Below are 13228 nucleotides of genomic sequence, written 5' to 3' on the forward strand. Positions count from 1 at the left end.
CTGTCATAACACTTCCCAGGTTCTAATCACACTTGCTACAACTACCGCATCCTGAGAACCCACTTTATAAGGAGACTTCCCCACACTACTACCCTAAGACTCATGGTATGCAGATGGCATATAATTTGTACATAAGCATGAATTATAACCCCATGATACAACTACTCAAATGGATGCGAGATAATGGAAATAAAATCATAAATAGAAACTGATAGAAAAGCAAAAGTTACGCACCAGCAACATCAGAAGTTGCTCGTGTCTCCTATGTAGTCAACTGGAAAGCCCTGCTCCTCGCCTCAGGCGCCTCTGCCCGGCCCTGACGACCGTTTGTTATCCTCAACGTCGCAGGGGCAGGTGCTATCACATATCCTGATGCATCCAAACTCAGACATTGGGCCTTCTTGTGGCCCCTCTGACTGCAATGGAAACAGATTAGGTATGATCCCTGGGTGGTGGTAGTAATACAATCCCTCCTATAATGACCGATCTGGCCGCACCTGAATCAGCAAGAATCACCACCACTACCACTCCTACACGCACCCTCGTGTGTCCTGCCGCACTTGCCACAATGGCTACGGTCTTGATGACCTCTCGATCTAGAATCTGATGTCTTGGGCCTCTTTCCCGATCCCGCGGATGTCTGAACCTCGTCTGACTTCCTTTTCCCGTCCGCCTCTAAGTCGATCTCCCTCTCCCTAACTCGAGAGATCATATCCTCCAGCGTCTTGCAGTTGGACCGGCTAACAAACTGTCTAATGTCGCTCCTCACCATCTCATGGTACCGAGCCTTCTTCATCTCCTCGTCCGCCACATACTACGGAACAAGAAGGGCTCTCTCCCTGAACTTGGCGGTGACCTCCGCCACCGTCTCTGTATTCTGCTAGAGGTCCTGGAACTCCCGTGCTAACTGTTGCACCTAAATAACTGGTACAAACTCGGCCCTAAACCTGGCCGAGAAGTCACTCCATATCATTGTGTCCAAGGCGGCATCATCCCCAATAGCATGTCCAACCTCCTCCCACCAATCACGTCCTCTGTCCTTCAGAAGATAGAAGGCGACCCGGACTTTGTCCCCCTCGGGACACTGGCTAGAACGAAAGGCGTTGGCAGCATTTGCCAACCACCGGCTGTTAGCAATGGGGTCCTTAGCCCCATGATAGTCTGGAGCTCCACAGGCTCTGAACTCCCTGGATGTCAATGTGCGTGCCCCAATCATGGCCACCATCTCGGTGCGGAACGCACCCAATCTCTCGTCCAAAATCTCCAAAATGCCCTCCTTGACCGTACCAAAGATCACAGGAGTCTGGTCTAAAATATTGCACATAATCTTGGCTGAAATAAATTCTCTCATCTGCTTATCCAGCTGCCCGACTCCAGAGCTCGAGCCTGATCCCTCACTGGCACCTGAACTGCTCACTGGTCTACCACGTAGCGCCACCATACTGCAACATAACATAACAACCATCAGAATACTTATCACTATCAATGGATCACACACGCACTATAAGTTTTCCTGGTTTTATATCACCCCTCCTTGAATCGAGTACGGATCCTCTGCTTTCAGTTGTACGGGCCCATACTACATTCCACATCTATCCGTACTTTCCTCAAGGATTGCCTCGACTCCACCAAGTCCCTTTTCACTACTAGTGCTCCTAGCACTAATATCATCCTAGGCTTGCCCTAGGGTAATCACCATCCCACTCTCCCTATCAGCTGCATAATATGTCCCAGCTATCTCCTCCTAACTAGCTCACGAATACCATTACATATCACTAAGACTAGATAATTCTTCGAACGAGAGGTCCTACCCTACAACGGTTAGACTCAAACGAGAGCTGTGAAATAACGCTAAACCTAGCCTTCTGAAATTATTTAGTCCTTGCAATATGTAACTTAGCGTATTCGTTTACTACTTAGTTAGAGATAACTAGTGATCCTTAAAGCACAAAGCAAGCAACATTTGAGCTTTGAGTACACGTAACCAAGCATATCCTAATCAGGCCATCACATCACTGACTAAACTGTACTAGCATGCAATTCATAAAGCTGATACACATATAACAGGCACATAAGGCATCCTTCCTTGATCCTTAGTCCTAATCTAGCATGCAGTTCTCATAATCATATCATAACATAAACTTGTATAGATAATTTGGGAGTACTTACTTGAGATCGGCTGATTGCATGCACCACACCCTTTTCTCTTTTCAAAATTCTTTTCTCTTTTCAAAGTTCTTTTTCATAAAAGTGATATTCTTTTGGAAATTTTCATAGCAAGTCCTCAGTTTGAGTTCAGACACACCCAAGAGTGTGCCCGAATCCCTTAAACCAAGGCTCTGATACCAACTTGAAACATCCCAAAAATACGGTCCAAAAATTTCATTTTAAATCATTTAAGAAAAAACATAATTCATCAAACATTATAATAAAAGTCATAAGTCATGTATCCCCAAAACATCATATCAAAATATTGTATCAAAACCACATGTCCAAATATCAGAGTCAAAACATCCCATGCTGAACAAATGGTGTGTGCACTGCAGTCATCCCAAGCTCTTCCCCTGGCTACCGGAAGTACCAGAAACCAAAACTAAAAACTGTAAGCACGAAGCTTAGTGAGTCTCCCCAAATTACCACATACCAGACATATAAGCACATAAAAACATACATTGGGCCTAGCCCGCTACATCGGGCCCCACTTGGCATCGGACGAATTCGGCATCAGGCCCTGCCTGGCATCGAGCGCCACTCGGTACACAAATCTGTTTCTACCAGGCTCCGCCTATCTCTGGTCCCCGCCCGCTATGGTCATACAAACAATAACATATAATCATGCGAGTACATAAAATTCATACATAATACTATAACTACTAGTCATAAGGCCCTACGTATCATGGGCCTCGCCCCTACTCTATTGATAATGAGATATGGAACCCCGTCCACTCTCAGCTAGTGATGAGATACGGGACCCCGCCCACACTCACCTCCCTACCAAGCACATACAAGTATCACAAAGACAACAAGTATAACTAAACATGCATTCCTTCCTTGAGTACCACCCGACATCGAACCGTAGTTCGGAAACATATATATAATCCTTCATCGGGCCTCACCCGGCATCAGACCGAAATCCGAAAACATATAAGCTACATCGGGCTAACCCCGACATCATATCTAAATCCGACATACACTAACATACATAAACGGGCCGGAATTGGTGCCTTCGACCCGTTCCTACTGGAGGAAAACTCACCTTACAAGCTGACTGTAGAATCCCGCGAATAAACCTCTCGCTGCTAGCTGGCAGATCCCCGAACTGCTGATCTCTCGACTCCCCGAGCTATCATTACCAACATAATACTTAGTCAAAACTGGTAATCCTTCTTAGGGTAAAATGGTCATTTTACCCCTGGTCAAAGTCAACATTCAAGTCAAAGTCACATTTGGTCATTGAGTGTTTTGTCCACATTTGACCTTTTAACTTGTTTTTTGTCCACATTTAGTATGTGGCTACTCCTAGTTAAGCCGGAAAAACAACTTAATGGTAATATATTATTTTTTTCATTTTGTATACATTTAGTCCTTAACATTTTTGTACATATTTAGTCCTTATGACCAATTTCTTCATATTTTTCTCAAGACATCATATGTGGGACAATCATTAATGAGGTGCTCTCTACGTGGCTCGTCCTTCGCTTATATTAATAACCTAATTCACAATTCGGTCAAATAATGTTGGTGCCCTAGTTTTCTCCAAGCAGAAGATGTCTTCATCTTCGGTTTCATCTATCTTCATAGCAGACAACGAGATTATTTGTCTTTGAAGTGCAAATTTGAGTTAGGAGGAAGCAATCACAAAGAATTTTGTTGTTTGTTATAGAGATAGATGAAACTTTTAGTCAAGGTGTTCTTTGTCTTGGAAGTGTAAATTCTTTTAGCATCTTACTTAATTCTTTTGTCTTGAAAGTGTAAATTCGAGTTAGAAGGAAAAAATAACCAAAAATCTTGTTGTTTGTTATAGAGACAAATGAAACCAAAGTCGAAAACATCTTCTCTTTGGAGAAAATTAGGGCACCGACATTATTTGACCGATTCATGAATTAGGTTATTGATATAAATGAAGGACGAGCAACGTATGAGAACACCTCATTAATGATTGTCCCATATATGAGGTCGTGAGCAAAATCTAAAGAAATCGTTCATAAAGACTAAATGTGTGCAAAAACATCAAAGACTAAATGTGGACAAACTGAAAAATATATTGCCCTATTAAATCATTTTTCCGGCTTAACCTGGTAGTCGGGTATAAGGATTGAATGATGACAAAAAAACAAGTTCAATGGTCAAATGTGGACCAAAAAACTCGATGAAAAAAAACCTAATGAATAATAACCTAATGATTTGTTAAGATCTTAAGATCTTGCAAACAAAAGCGTTAATAGGACCTTCTCTGAAGCAAAATATGTATTTTTTTTTGTTAGAATCTTGACTACAATTATAAGATGTTATCTTGATTTGATCATATACTTTTAGTATTTTATTTTATCATCAAATTTTTTGGTCATACTTTAGTATTGATCATATACTTTTAGTATTTATTTTATCATCAAATTTTTTGGTCTTTTAAATCCAATGAAATTTATCCACTATGCTTGAGAATCCAATGTTTGGCTTAAAAAAATTGTTCAGTCAACTTGAAATTAAGCCAAAAAAAATTGTTTATTCAACTCGAAATTAAGTCGTGAAACTAATAAGAAGCCTTATAGAGCATCACAAATTCATTCATTCAATTAGCCTAATCATTGCAACAAGTAAGTTTGTATCTTTATAATCTTGTGTTTTTGTATGTACATGATCATATGAAAATCCTATTTCTTTTTTTAATATTTTCTTAATAATTATTTAGTTTTGTATCTATAATAATTTTTATTACTGCTTACGAAGTTAAAATCGATTTCATCATTAATATCTCAATCAATATCACGTTGTAATAGAACTATACATGCTATCACGTGAGCAAATTTGAAGAGTAGTTCATTTTAGAGGAATTTTATCCCTATCAATATATAAGATTCAGATCTTGATAGTTTTGGGTGAAAAGAATGATTCTCATTTTAATAAAATAAATTTTTCAATAAGTAAATTAATTATTTATAAAATTTTAAATAATCAACCAAATAAATAATAATATTTAAATCCGACTTGTCTTAAGTTTTATCGTCACAATAGAATCACTATTTTTAACATGTGTTTTAATGCCTCTAAATTGTGGTATCGATACTTTAGGTGAGGGTTTCATGAAAAACATGACTAATATAGAACTTATATAGAATGTTGGTGTGACCCATTTAGAAAAACAGAAGTGTCACAAATAATAGAGAAAATGTATTTACATTCTAAATTTTAATTATAAAAACATTAAATTCCTTTTTCCTTTAATGGTTTACTCAAACTGTATTATTAGGCTAGAGGGAGTGGTGCCACAGAAACTGCACTTCCTTCACTGTCACATAAACGCCACGTTAGCTTTTACCACAAAAGTGTGGTTCCTTGCCACACATAAAGATAAGCAGCAGAACTGGGTACCCGTTTTCGTAACTGAAACCATATCGGAACCGCTGGTTCTAGAGTCAGAAGCGCCTTAAGCGGTTTCGGTTCCGATTCTTATTTTACGGTACCGCTACCCATCGTAAATGGTATATATATATATATATATATATATATATATATATATATATATATATTGTAACACCATGTTTGAGATCGTTCTGTGATGATGGGCTCGTGGACCCTAATTCGGATACATGAAGGCTTTGGGGCTTTAAGGAAGCAAATTTTGGACTTTAATGAAATATGTTATTGTTAGTAAGGAGGTATAACCTTTAAATCATGTATTAGAACCAAGGGTGAAATAGGGAAATCTATGTGTCAGGCCACTTGCAAGGGTTAAGGTTTTATGTTCGACCGGTGGTGAGCCGAAAGTAATAAGATAGAGTTATAGAACTCTTCAAGAACTTTCAGTGGATATAAAGATGATGTGTGTAGAATGAACTAGTTTTAATCCTACTTTTAAACATAAAATAAACACACAAAAGACAGTGTACCTATCGATTAGCAATATAGTTCAAGCAAGTAGGGTATTAAACACAGGGAATGGTAACACTTAAGATTAACTACTAGAATTACCTAAATAAAAACAAGTAATAAAAGATGGTTTTCTCTGGTTGTGCAAAACTAGAAACTTAAATAAGCAAATAACACTTAAACAAAGACAATTAACAACTAAATAGAGCAAAAGGTAACTACATTCAATGATGAAAGAGACTTATGTTCAAATTCGATTCACTTATTCCTATGGTTGACTTCGTGGCAAGTACAATGGATTAATATATCATTGGCTACCGATTTCTAATGTGATTATATCCATGTTCACTATTACTAATCCTTTAGCGAATAGGTTAATCCAAACCTTGGCCAATTGATTAAACTAACAAGTTTTCTAGTGTTCAGTTCAGATCAAGTAAGACTTGTCATATTAGTTAACTAAATTTGTCAATTCAATCAACTCATATGTGGTTGTTCATCACATATTCTCACACATTAATTTACTTATTTTCTAGTTAAGCCTAGGTTCATATTCACTAATACTAGGCACACAATATTGTTTTCACAAAACTATATGATTCAAGCAATTAAGAAGATGTTCATGCAACTTAATAAACTTGATTATTAACAGAAAATAATTATCATTAACACATAAGGATTTTTAACAAGCTTAACAAGGAAATTCACCAAATCAAATTAATCCAAGCCATTCAATCAAACCATATTCATTAGTTTATCAACTTTAAACAGAAGTTAAAAGCTTTTAGCTCATATCTACAGCAAATAACAACCTAAAACCAAAATCTAATGATTCAAACATGGTTTATGCAAAAGATTAAGAAAAAGAGTAATGTTTATTGCCTTTGATCTCTTCTAACTTGACTTCTAGGTTGAATTCTCGAAAACCAGAGCTCCAAGAACCCTTCTGATCGTCAATGAGTCGCCAAATGTCTCCAACATGTCTTAGAGTTTTGGGAATAAACGATTTATATAGATATTCCAAAATTACGCACCAACTCGTCGAGTTTTTAGACCCAACTCGACGAGTTTTCACTTAACCCGCGTGTATGGCAAGGCATTGTTGAATCGCGAATCTTCCACTCTACTCGTCGAGTTCATGGCCAACTCGCCGAATTTTTCTTCTTTTAAGCTTTATTTCTTCAAACTTCAATTCCCAAGCTTCCAATTGCTAGTTCTGCTTCCTTTTTCCACTCGAGCATGTCTTTAAAGCTAAAAATTGTATTTTCTCTGTTAGTTTGGTTATTTAGAAAATTAAAAATTAAAAAAATCAAACCAAAAAAACAAAAAAATGGAATCTCAAAACACTACCATTCATCAAGAGCTTGACTCCATCATGGGAACAACCACACGCATCCCAAGACTGCTATCTGTTGTATCGAAAAGTATTTCAAAATGAAAGATTTCAAGATTTGGAGATGTATTTTGAAACGACCTGTCAGAATCACCACAACTCTCGAAAATGGAACAATTGTTGATAAAGATTATGAAGAGTACACCGATGAAGAATCATGTGAATTCATACTCAACAACCAATCTCAGGATTGAATCCAACAGTGCATTTTCATCCTTTACCACCCCACAATTTCAACCGTTTGTTGCTCCTCAACCACTCTCTTATGTCACTCCACACATGCAAAGTGTCCAATCGTCAATGTCTCATCCACAAGCTGCATCTTCTTCAAAAGCACTTGTTTCAGCTCCTGATCGAAAATGATGAAAACTTGGCTCTTGCTACCGGCCTGGTCAATTATTACAACGCCTTCTTGGCAGGCGAGCTTCCTCCTTAACTATCTTTTGCTGATCTGGATCAAATTCATCCTGAAGATGTTGAGGAGATGGACATCACATGGCAAATTGCTATGGCAGTGTCCAGGGCAAAATGGTTCTCCAAGAAGGCAGGCAAAAAACAATTAGGGAATGAATTCTGAAAAGAATGTGGGATTCAACAAGGGAAAGCTAAGATGTTTCAACTGCCATGAACCTGGTCACTTTGCCAGAGAATGTCCAAAACCAGATAGGAGGGAAAACAGTGAAAGAAATATGGTGCATGTTGGAAGTAGCAGGGGAGCTGCCACTAATAACCAGACAACAAATCTTGTAGTGGTGGCACAGTCGTTTGACTGGGAAGACCAGATACAGTCACTGAACATTTGAGGACATAAAATGCGCATCTTGCCTAGATTGACGACACCCCAGAAGGAGAAGCTGAAGTGGACCCAGAGGCGGAAATGATGGAACTGCAATTCACGTTCATGGTGCAGACCACTCCAGAGCCTGCAAAGCCAGAGGTCAGTGAAGTTTCTTGCTCTCAAACTTGTATTAATATTGTCAAATTTTTACGTGAGCACATTGAACTGATAAAGAGAGAGAATAAGGAACTTAAGTATGAGAGATACACCCATTAGGAAAGGCCAGAAACCTTTAAAAGAAGAACTAGAGGCCAAGACTAAGGACTTCAAGAAACTTCAGGAGGACTATAGCAATAAATGTGTCAATTATCGATATCTTCAGAAAGAACTTTTGACTGAGAGCCATCTATGGTTTATGGTAAACCAGCTGCTGAACAAACAAAAAAAGTAGTGCTAGGAAGTTAGATACTAACGTTTCCACTTCCCATGCAGATTTTTCAGTAAACAAAGGAAAGCAGGAGGATGGAAAGATTAAGTCTAATAATTTTGTGTCTAAATTTGGTGTTCCTATTTCAAACAGTGATGAGTCTGTGTCTGTTAAACTGATGTTATTTGTGATGATTTGGTGTCAAACTCTAATGCTTCTGATAAATGTGGTGTTGTCTTTGTGAAATCTGTTGAATCTGAAACTTGCACATCCATACCTTCTAGACCTATTACACAATCTGACTCCTGCACTTGCACGTGTGGGAAAGTTAGAAGAGAAAAAAAGAGCACAAAATCTAATAAAGGCGGTACTATTTCTATTGATAAAAAGCAAATATGTTTCAACTGTGGTACTGTCGGCCACATTGCTCGCAATTGTCCTAATAGGGTATTTGTACATTTTTCAACACCGAGAAGAGAAAACGAGTATCAAGGAAGGTCTCTAATGAGAAAGTCTTCGAACTCTCGTCTTTGTGATGATGATCGGAAAGTTAATAATGATAAGAAAAAGGGCTAATCTTAAAACGAACAAACATGTCTTTACTAAACTAGCCGGTGCTTTGCCTAAATCGAATGCGGCCAAGCCAAAGTTGATTTCGTCAAAGGGTGCATTTGGATGTTCGACTAATTCTAGCCGAAAATATAAACGCCCAAAGCAAAAGAAAAATGTTTCTAAATCACCTGTGAATTCTTCTAAACCTAATTATTAGTGAGTGCCCAAATCTACACTTGTCCAATCATCATCATTTTCTAACGGTGCATCTGATTGTAATTCAAAATTGAAAAATCAAAGGGATAAATCTGTGAATGTCAAGGGTAAACCCAGGTTTGTAATGACTTGGGTCCCCAAATCTAATTAATCCCGCTTATTGTGCAGGAAAAGCTGCGGAGGAATGTCGCCAGACCATGGTATGTCGACAACGATTGTTCCCAGCACATGACAGGAGACATTTCCCAGTTACACAACATTCAAAATTTTAATGGGGGGTATGCTTCCTTTGCCGGAGGGGATGGTGGAAAGATCACTCAAAGAGGAACAATTTCAAATGGAGTGCTGAGCTTCGAGAACGTTAACTACGCACCTGAGTTAAAGCACAGTTTGTTGGGCGTCTCTCAAATTTGTGACAAGGGCTACTCAACGCATTTCACCGATAAAGAATGTCTAATTTTGAAGCCAGGAATTATCATCCAAGATGAATGGATTCTTGTGAAATCGAAACGGGACGACAATACATATATCATTGACATGAACAATGATCTTCTTGAACAAATCACATGTCTCTTCTCAAAGGTTTCCAAGCACAATGATATGTTGTAGCATCGTCGGCTCGGACATGCTAACGAAAAGAACCTGAATCGACTTGCAACGAATGAAATGGTGTGCGGGCTTCCTGTCAAAGATTTCATCACTTTTGAAAAATGTGTGGCTTGCGCTCAATGAAAACATCACAGAAAGCCACACTTGCCAAAACAAGTTAATTCAATCAACCAGGTGCTCCAGTTGTTGCATATGGACTTATTTGGTCCGGTCAACGTCCTCAGCATCAAAAAAAAATTCATACTGCTTAGTAGGGATAGATGATTTCTCCCGGTTCACGTGAGTCTTCTTCTTGTCTAACAAGGTTGGGATTGCTGACCTGATTAAGAAGTTTGTTGTAATGATAGAAAACCATACCAATCACCGGGTGAAGGCGCTCATAACTGACAATGGGACGGAATTCAAGAATGTTGTTCTCGATCATTTTTGTGCGAAAAAGGGGATAGTGCATCAATACAGTGTTGTTCGTACACCGCATCAAAATGGTGTTGCTGAGTGGTAGAACTGAACACTACAAGACGCCGCAAGGACGATGTTGTGTGACTCTAAACTTCCAGTCTTCTTTTGGGCCGAGGCGATCAACACGACGTGCTATGTTCAAAATTGTGTCCTGATCAACAAAGCTCAGATGAAGACCTCGTACGAGATTCTCTATGGTCACTTTAACGCTCTAAAAATTCCAACCAATTTAAATTTTTCAAAAACAACCCAATTTCATTAAGTTATTACGAAAAAGTTTTCAATAAATTTATTATCAAAGTATTCCCAGAACCATATCATAAAACATAAACATGAGGAGCGGTACGATCTCGCCTTTGCCTTGCCACGGACTCCTGAAGTACCTGAAACATTAAACCACAACTGTAAGCCCGAAAGCTTAGTGAGATACCCCCAAAATACCAACCACAATACCATACACATATCATATCATAAACAGAACAGAACAGCCATGCAATTCGAGTCTATAGTATGACTGGTCCGCCCGCACCGGGCCTTCAGTCGGCCTGGTCCACTCTTCGAGCCTCGGCACGTCTGGTCCGCCCTCTTGGGGCCTACAGCCTATCCGGACCGCTCGTTGGGTCTTCGGGATAACCGGTCTGCCCTAGGTATGTTGGCCTACAGCACAAAGCAGGACCTGCCTCAATCCAACCCCAGTCAAACAACCATGTGCACATAAACATATAATCATATAGCAATTCACAACTAATCAACCAATCTAGCAGATCACATACATAGCACATCCCTACCAAGATACCGACCTAACCGATCATTAGCATAGTATCATCCTATAAACCAGGGTACCGACCCTAACTAGGTCTCTAACAATTACCATCCTAACTACCAGGATGCAAACATAACAAAGCAATAACATAACAAACAACTACCCGGATTTCCATCCCACAAAGGACCGACCTTGGTGCCATAGACCCTATCGATATAGTGAGGATAACTCACCACGCAACTGCCAAAACTCTGAACTGAAGAAGCAGATGCCCGAACCACCATCTTACCAAAAATCCCGAACTATCCAAAATAGCAAAATAACCATTAGCCAAAGCATAATATCCTTCCAAGGGTAAATTAACCAATTTACCCTTAACTCAATCTGGTCCATGACTAAGGCCCACAATCAAAATATGAAAGGCCCAACACTAGGTAAGCTCTCAAGCCCACTAATGGCCCAAAGACCAAAAGTCCGAAGCAAAGCCCAATATTGGCCCAATTTACTAAATTGGGCCCACCACACCAAATGGGCCTAGATCCAAGGTCCATAATAATTAGTGAGTCCAAATTACTCCATCCATAATGTCCAGTCATGGCCCAAGCTCTATTATCCCAATAACAGCCCAATCTCTTAAGGCCCAAAATGAAAACTCAATAGAAGGAGTACGTTGGGCGTACCCTTCTTGGTACGTTGGGCGCACAACGATGCCCGCGGATTGGAATCGGGACACAGACCCATTATGCTGGGCGTACTCCCATTTACGCGGGGTGTAACCTCGCTGAACTACAACTCCACAGTGATCAGTTGATTAAACTAACATACTTCCTAGTGTTCAGTTCGTATCAAGCAAGACTTGTAAATATAGTTAATCAAATTGGTCGTTCAATTAACCTCTTGTTGACGGTCATCAAACAAGGCTCACACATTAACTTACTTATTCCCAAGTTAATCCTAGTTTCACATTCGTTATTCCTAGACTTATAATCTTGATGGTCATCAAAATCATAAGAGACAAGCAATCAAGCAGATGTTCATACAACTCAATTTACTTAATAATTAACAGCAAATAATTATCATTAACACGTAACGATCTTTTAACAAGCTCGGCAAGATAAATTAAACATAAACAAACAATTCAATATAGCAATTAGTCTAATAATCAAGGTTTCATTCAATCATAAACACAAAGTAAAAGGTTTTTACACCCAAATCAGAAACTAAATACATAATAGTAACACATTGGAATGCTAAACATAGTCACGTTAACAACCCATATGATTACCGACATGTATCCGCTCTCCCATCCTTCCGATCTCCGCTCCCGTTAGCTTAACGGCCTTCCGCCCGCCTTCTAGACCCTCAAAACGGCTTAATAGAAGTCAATTATCGACTAAATTCGGTTAGAAGTCGAATCCCCCCTCTCGTTAGCTGATTTATAGCCCTTGGAACTGACTTACGTACGTTGGGCGTAAGTCGAATTACGCTGGTCGTATTGAGGATCAATGCGCGATGGAGTTATCCGGATGCAAGCAGTTACGCGGGGCGTAACCATATATTACGCTGGGTATAACTCGTATTTGGATATTACGCTTGGCGTACATGTCCATTATGCGGGGCGTAATCGGCTCCTCTAGCATTTTTCCTTTCTTTTAGCCTCTAAGCCCGATTTCCGCTTCAGTTTTTTCTTTTGTGCTCCATCAACAACGAATAGCTGCAAATCATAATTCAAAGCATTATAAGTACTTTTTAGTTCTAAAAGAGAATAATAAAGGCTAAAATATTAAGATATAATGTATAAAAATACACATATAAAAATACCCCACACTTAGCCTTTGCTTTCCCCCAAGCAAATTTACTTTTATTTTACTAATATCGCACTAAACAATCCATTTAAAACTCAGCCTTTATGTCAAGACCGCAACACATGCATTTGTGTCTAAA

This window comes from Lactuca serriola, chromosome 1, assembly GCF_051521515.1.
Source record: "Lactuca serriola cultivar US96UC23 chromosome 1, Lser_US96UC23_V15, whole genome shotgun sequence".
NCBI lineage: Eukaryota > Viridiplantae > Streptophyta > Magnoliopsida > Asterales > Asteraceae > Lactuca > Lactuca serriola.